Genomic DNA, 7,588 nt, shown 5'->3' with positions numbered 1-7,588 from the left:
TCTTCTTCTTCTCCTTCTTTTCCCCTTTGGTGTTTGTTTTGTTTGCTTGTTGCTTTGAAGAAACTTCAAAACTCTCTTCTAGATAATAATCTGGATCAAGTCCTTCCACCCTAAATCTCAAATTCCTTCATTTCAAAAGTGCTAGTTCTAACATATAAAGTTTTAAATGGCTTAGGTGCAAGCTATATCAAGGACTGTGTCTATGAGCCTACTCAAGTGTTGACATCATCAGGAGAGGCCTTCCTCTCAGTCCCATCACCTTCACAGGTGTGTTTGGTGTAGAGATGGGCATGAACCACAGTTCTTTGGTTTGGCTCACTTTGGCATCGCACCCACACAGGTGTTCCACGAGTGCTACGACTCCCCTCTCCTGTCTCCCTTGAGCACTTGGCCCATTCCCCAAGTGATTTCGTTTCCTGTCTTTTTGTGTGGCATCTGTTTGATCCTTTTTAGTATTTGTATATTTACTGTTTTTAGCTTTAAACATTGTCTTTTAATGATGGAAGATGTCTCGGGTCTTCTTTAAGGAGAAATTTGGGATAAAAAATATTTTAAATAAGTAAAACAAATAAATCAATGGCAAGTGCGGAAGTGTTTCCAAATGCATGGTTAGTCAGCAAACACCCCTATACAGTCAGAGATGACATCACCAGGACAGGCGTCATGAACAAAACTAAGCATCCGGCTGAACTGAGCTGTCATCCTTTTGCACCAATGACAGCTTCCATAGGTGAAACAGCCACCACCAATCAACTGCTTCTAAACTTTTACACCAAACTGTTTTTCCCCCCCGTTCAAGCAGTTCACACATGCAGCTGCAAAGTTATTAGTGCATTTTTTTAAGCAATATAATATATTACATTACATGGGAGAGCCATTAGAACCAGCAGCTGTCTTTTGGACCTCCATCTTGTACTAAAGCACTCCGATAGAACATGATCCTCTGGGCCCTCACACCCTCTGTTCGCTGTTCCTGCAGGGAAGAATGGCTGCCAGCAATATTCTTACCCCTACCACATATGTATGCCCGAAGCAAATTTCCAAAGAACCAGCTGTTTCGGGGTTATCTTGGCATCTGATTAAATGATTTGCCAAAAAAAGAAGAAGAAGAAGAAGAAGAAGAATTCCAGAGGGGAAGAGGTACTTTAAAGGCTGCCGGAGAGTGGTGATAGGGTTGGAGGAAGAGTGAAGAGGCACAGCTGTGACAGCTGAAAGCAGAATAAACCACCGCTGATCTGTTTCCCTGCTTATCACAACACCCATTAATCAATTCCAATCTCAGCAGGCCTACCAAGTCTACCACACTCCAACTCTTAAAAAAAAATGACTGCTCAGCCTTGTAATCCACTTCAAAACCTGTTCATCAGCAGAGGCACTGTTACCCACTAATGTGAAAAGTATTAATGTAATGCTGGGAGGTTGTTCTTTTATTTTTATTTTTTTAAATTTTTAAAAAGACATATTTACAAGTCTCCTGCCTTTCAGAAATTCTTCTACCCCTCACACTGTTTCTTGCTAAGGTGTTGTCTTTAATTCTCCCCTAAGTAGCGCTAGTCTGACTTTGTTGTACGGGTTGCTACAGACTTCCCCATTGTAGGCAGCCTAAATCCCATCTGTTTACTGTGACTAAATTACAAGCTAACCTTTACCCTAGCCAGAATGAAGAGAGTCATTAAAAATATATCCTAGGGGTATGTAAAGAAATTAATTAAGACGCTGGGATCAAGCTATGAAAATAATATTGCAAAAATATACGCCAACAATTACACACCAAGCATTGTCAATCCAGCTGAAACTGAATATGCTAAAGAATGGGCCGCAGACAGACAATATGTTATTTTTCAGAGCATTAAAAGTGGTATGTTACTGACATAGTTGCTTGTAACTTGTCATTGCTTTCCACTACTGCCTCTGGTAAAAAAAACTGTTTGAAAATTACTCAGATTTTTGTCATGTTTCCAAACCTACAAAATATGTTTGAATCACAATTACAGCAGAAAAATAAATATGTGTGTACTGTATATCAAATATGGCATCTTCATTGAATCACTTTATTTAAAATAATGACTGAAATCCAGTAGTAGGTTGCAACTAAATCCCCAGAAATTCTAGTTGCTAGTTACTACTGGGTTTCAGACACGATGTCTCTCCACATTCAGCATTTTTTCTTGTAGATAGTCCAGAATCCAACATTTGGGATACAGCACCATAAATTATAATACTAACCATAATATTGACCTAAGAATCATCACACCTCAAACTAGCCTCCCAAACTTGCAGTCTAATTTTGAAACTTAAATAACTACAATTTGCATGGCTATAACATCTGGCCAGGGTAAATTTTGAATTTTTCTGCTTTTCTCTCATTATTCCCAAATTTTCCCTGTATTTCCAATGTACAAACAGACAAATACACATGCACTCACACATAAAGGCCAATAAAATGTTGTTCTACCATATTTTCTGATCTGTCTTATGGTGTTTTTAATTAAAATTGTTGTGTTGTTTTAACTGATTGTGAGCTGCCTTGAGTCTCTTATGGGAAGAAAGGTGGTATATAAGGAGAAAGGTGGCATATAATCAATCAGTCAATCAATCAATTAGCGGTGTATGTGTCTGTATATTTTACAATACTATTTTGATTCCAAATGAGTGTCCTCTTTTGGAAACAAGCTCACCTTTTCCATGAGGCCTTTGAATCAGCCCTTCCATTCTCAAACCCCTCTTTAGCTATAGGGAGCTTGGTACATTTATGCTTTTGGACTACTCCTAAAACAAATATTAGTACCCATATTGGTTTTTGGTACTCCCGTAATGGCACTCTTTCCTTTCTCTTCCGCTCTTCTGTTCGCCATGCATTCAGCTCTTCAGCTCTTCTATATTCTCTAAATCAGTGGTTCCCTACCTTGGGTCCCCATATGTTCTTGGACTGCAATTCCCAGAAATCCAGTTAATGGTGAAGGCTTCTGAGAGTTTTAATCCAAGAACATCTGGAGACCCAAGGTTGGGAAATACTACCTGAAATGCTTCCAAACACACTCATGCTGCCATGTAAATACACACTGCTGTGTTTGAGACAAAGGGAAATTAAAAGCCCATCCATACTGAGCATGTGTTTAACTTTTCATGCACCTATGATGCCAGTATATGCAGATGATACCACTCTGATGGCAGAAAGTGAGGAGGAATTAAGGAACCTTGTAATGAGGGTGAATGAGGAGAGTGCAAAAAAAAAAACGGTCTGAAGCACAACATCAAAAAAACCAAGATCATGGCCACTGGTCTCATCACCTCCTGGCAAATAGAAGGGGAAGATATGGAGGCAGTGACAGATTTCACTTTCTTGGGCTCCATAATCACTGCAGATGGTGACAGCAGCCCCAAAATTAAAAGACACCTGCTTCTTGGGAGGAAAGTGATGACAAACCTAGACAGCATCTTAAAAAGCAGAGGCATCACCTTGCTGACAAAGGTCTGTATAGTCAAAGTTATGGTTTTTCCAGCAGCGATGTATGGAAGTGAGAGCTGGACCATAAAGAAAGCTGACCACCAAAGAATTGATGCTTTTGAACTGTGGTGCTGGAGGAGACTCTTGAGAGTCCCCTGGACTGCAATGGATGCAAACCTATCCATTCTGAAGGAAATCAACCCTGAGTGTTCCCTGGAAGGACAGATCCTGAAGCTGAGGCTCCAATACTTTGGCCATCTCATGAGAGGAGAAGACTCGCTGGAAAAGACCTCTTGCCTTCACACTTTCCCTGGGACAGTGTGAAGGCAAGAGGAGAAGGGGACGACAGAGAACAAGATGGCTGGACAATGTCATCGAAGCTGCCAACATGAATTTGGCAGTGGAAGACAGGAGGGCCCGGCATGCTCTGGTCCATGGGGTCAGAAAGAGTCGGACACAACTTCACAACTAAATAACAACAAAGGATCTGCTGGTTTGGACACAACTCACCCTGTAGTAATTTACACACTTTGTGGGTGGGTCTCACTTGGTTATCTTTCCTTATAAGAATTTTTTGCATCAATTTTTTCACAAACCAATGCATTACAATACATCCAGCAACAAATACCCCTCCGATGTGTGGATTCAAATATGAAGATTCGAATCTACAACAAAAGCAACAACAAAATGCCATAATGACTCAGAACAATCAGAGAAAACACCACTGTGTGGTTAATGTTCAATACAAGAAGGAGTAAAGATCCATCTTTATCTTTGATGGTTCATTCACACGTTCAAAGAATGTCTGTAATCTGAAACTTAGGCCAATGAAGTATTTTGGAGAAATAAATACTCTTTGCATTACACGTAGTGTCATTGAAAATAACCAATAAATTACAAGAGTATAAAGCCCATAACATTCATGCAGCTCTCTTTTTCAAACTGTTCCCAGTGTTGTTGGTGTTTTTAATCACATAATTAAATATCTCACTTAACAACATAATTTCAGGATAATTATCAAGTTTAACTGCCTGTTTATTAGGCCAGTTATCATTCCTTATTTGCTCATTTATGTTTGTAGCTTTTTAGGGGAATGGTTGGGGAAGAACATGAATGGGTTGGAAAGCATTATCCTTTCTAAAGAGGTGGATTCATGTTGTGGCAATTATGGGACATTATTCATTCCTCAGAATTTTTCAAGCACTTTCTAGGGATAGTATTGCAAATTCATGCTGTTCTAAGTGCTCTGAAACGTGCTTTATTAGATAATTTATGCACTCCACTCTTGCTTCCATGCCACCAATTTTGCTGACATTTAAGGAATGAGTAAGTGCTCCAACACAGTGCTCAGTCATAGGTCATCAGTACCGGTATTGTACAGGTATTACATTCCATAGTGAAGTCATAGATTTGCCAATATCTTGGTGGGTTTTAGTATATGTTTTCTTGTGGCTTGTATTGCTTACTTGTAGACTGCCAGATCCCTGGAACAAGCACCTGTTTGTTTCCTAATTGTTGATAGTGGCTTACGTTAAGCTCCAAGAGTACACAACGTGTATAGGTCTACTCAAAGTCAATAGTTAATTGAGTTGAATTCGGCTTTCCTCCAGGGAATCACATATACAGTATGATTTGAAGCCACACTTTAAACAAATCTGGCAGTCATCTTTGTTTACCCTGGACTATATAAATCCATTCTGGTCTGGTCTCTTTCTACACAAATGAGTGCCAAGCCAAAGAAGAAGAGGAGGAGGAGGAGGAGGAGGAGGAGGAGGATAACGACAACATTTATTGGTGGAAGTAGGATGGTTTCCTTACTATTTTTTTTAGTGAAGAAACTTCGAAAACCAGTAATTGTTCTTCATGATATTCATCTCCATAGTAGTAGTCATAACTTTAGGGACGTAGCACAGTGTTATGAAACATCTGCACAAGTGTTGGTATCCTAGAGAGCAACACAGTGGCTCTGAAGCACATCTTGTTGCATGCTACAATGAGCATGTAGACTGAAGCAATGTTTGGGGATACCCCATCCTGTTCACATTGCAGAAGAGAGCAGCAAAATGGTGGAGGGGCCGAAGCAACGCTCTTGTGTTCAGGAAAGGTTACCTACACAGCATGTTGAAGAACATGAGCAGGATGGTCCTGACTTCCTATCCTGCTGGTGGGGTTCCCATAAACAACTGCTTTGCCACTATGTGAACAGAGCAGGTAAGTCTTCATGTTAACTCAACATGACTGTTCTTGTGAAATGAGGATACACTCCATTCCTTAGCCACAACTTACAGCTGTGCACCTGGGGTTGTTGTAGGTCATAAGTTGTCCCAGGGTCATAAGCTTATTTACCCATCAAACTATTGGCAGACATATTTGTCTTTAGTCTGCTCTGAAGTGGACAAGGCAGATGCATTGATATAAACTCTTTTGAACATTTTGTCCTGAACTGAGCTTGTAGCTCGCTTGCAGAAAGGACATGCTGTGTTCAGCTATTCTAGCATAGAAAATTAGTTCCTGGAAGGACACTTGCTAGGACATAAGTCCATTTGCAATTTGGAAAGATGAATCAGAATGGGCAGAAACACCCTTAATATTACGGTAATAAATCCTGGACAAACCATCAGATTGCTAAAACCAAAACTTAGTGAGGAATAAAAGAGCTACATGGTAAACTAAGATAAAATTGATCAGTTAAAAAGAATAGCCACTTATGAAGAAGTAGTTAGCCTGCACATGGTTCTGCTATCAATATGATTAGCTTGCTTTCCTTTCTACAATGGCACTTCTCCAGAGATATAGCTTGGCAATCAGACTTGCAAATTAAGCCAATATATATGCCCCACTGTACCTAATGTGGAGTAGTGGACAGAGTAATAGACTAGAACTCGGAAGAACAGGGTTCAATCCCCCTCTTGGCTGTGGAAACTCACTAGGGGAGTAGAATTGTAAAACCACTTTTTAAATACTATACCACCGATGGGAAACCTACGGCATGTGTGCTGCAGCTGGCACGCAGGGCCCTTTCTGCCAGCACGCGAGCTGTAAGTTGCCGGATCGCTACTCCCCTCCCCCCCCCCCGGCAGCCAAACCTGAGAAGGTGGCTGCAGCCACAGTGCTGGCACTTCAGCAGGTGGATCCGGAACAGCTGGTGCTGGCAGCAGATCCAGAGTGGGGTCCTGAGGCACCTCCGTGCTGGGATTCCTCCTTCCACCGCCACTTCCAGTTCTGCTGCCACTGCGGCACGCCACCCGCTGGTTTGTTTGTTTTTTCCCCCAGTTTGGGCATGCAAGCCCAAAAAGGTTCACCATCACTGTTATGCTTACTTTGGAAGCCCTGTCAGGGTCATTCTAAGTTGGTTTCAACTTGACAGCATACAACAACAACATACGTTCCAATGGCTAGTTACAAATAAAGCATGCTAATAAGAAGCATACCTGTACCTGAAGTGCTATGATAAACAGACACCAGCTCCTTATGTAAAAGATGCTAAGCATTTCAACTACTTAGATTCTGAGAATCAGTTTTTGTAGGGGGAAGCTTAGGCACATGTATATATCTGTCTCTATAGCATGGGACTTGGCAGCACTGTTTACGGTGGCTCCAGTCCATCCTGGAGGGAAGAAAACAGAAGGTGGTGCTGGGAGATTCCTCTTTGGCACCCCAGCTGCTGGCCTGCAGGGTCCCTCAGGGCTCTCTTTCGTCTCCTATGTTATTTAATATCTACACGGAACTGCTGGGAGAGATTGTCCAGAGTTTTGGGGTTTGATGCCACCAGTACAAAGATGACACCCAACTCTATCTCCCCTTGCAACCTAAATCTGCGGAAGCTGTTTTGGCTCTAGATCATCGTTTTGGCATCAGTAATGGACTGGATGAGGACAAATAAACTGAAACTTACCAGTAACCCAGACAAGACAGAGGTATTCTTAGTCAGTTGAAAGGCAGATCAAGAAATAGGGATACAACCTGTACTGGATGGGGTTAAACTCCATCTGAAAACACAGGTGCTCAGCTTGGGGGTGCTCCTAGATTTACCTCTGAGCCTAGACGCCCATGTTACAGCAGTAGCCAGGAATGTATTTACACAATTAAAACTAGTGTGCCAACTGTGATTCTTTCTTGAGAGGTCTGATCTGGCCACAG

Source organism: Pogona vitticeps, chromosome 4, assembly GCF_051106095.1.
Source record: "Pogona vitticeps strain Pit_001003342236 chromosome 4, PviZW2.1, whole genome shotgun sequence".
Classification (NCBI taxonomy): domain Eukaryota; kingdom Metazoa; phylum Chordata; class Lepidosauria; order Squamata; family Agamidae; genus Pogona; species Pogona vitticeps.
The sequence above is the reverse complement of the archived record's forward strand: the minus strand, read 5'-3'. Positions refer to the sequence as shown.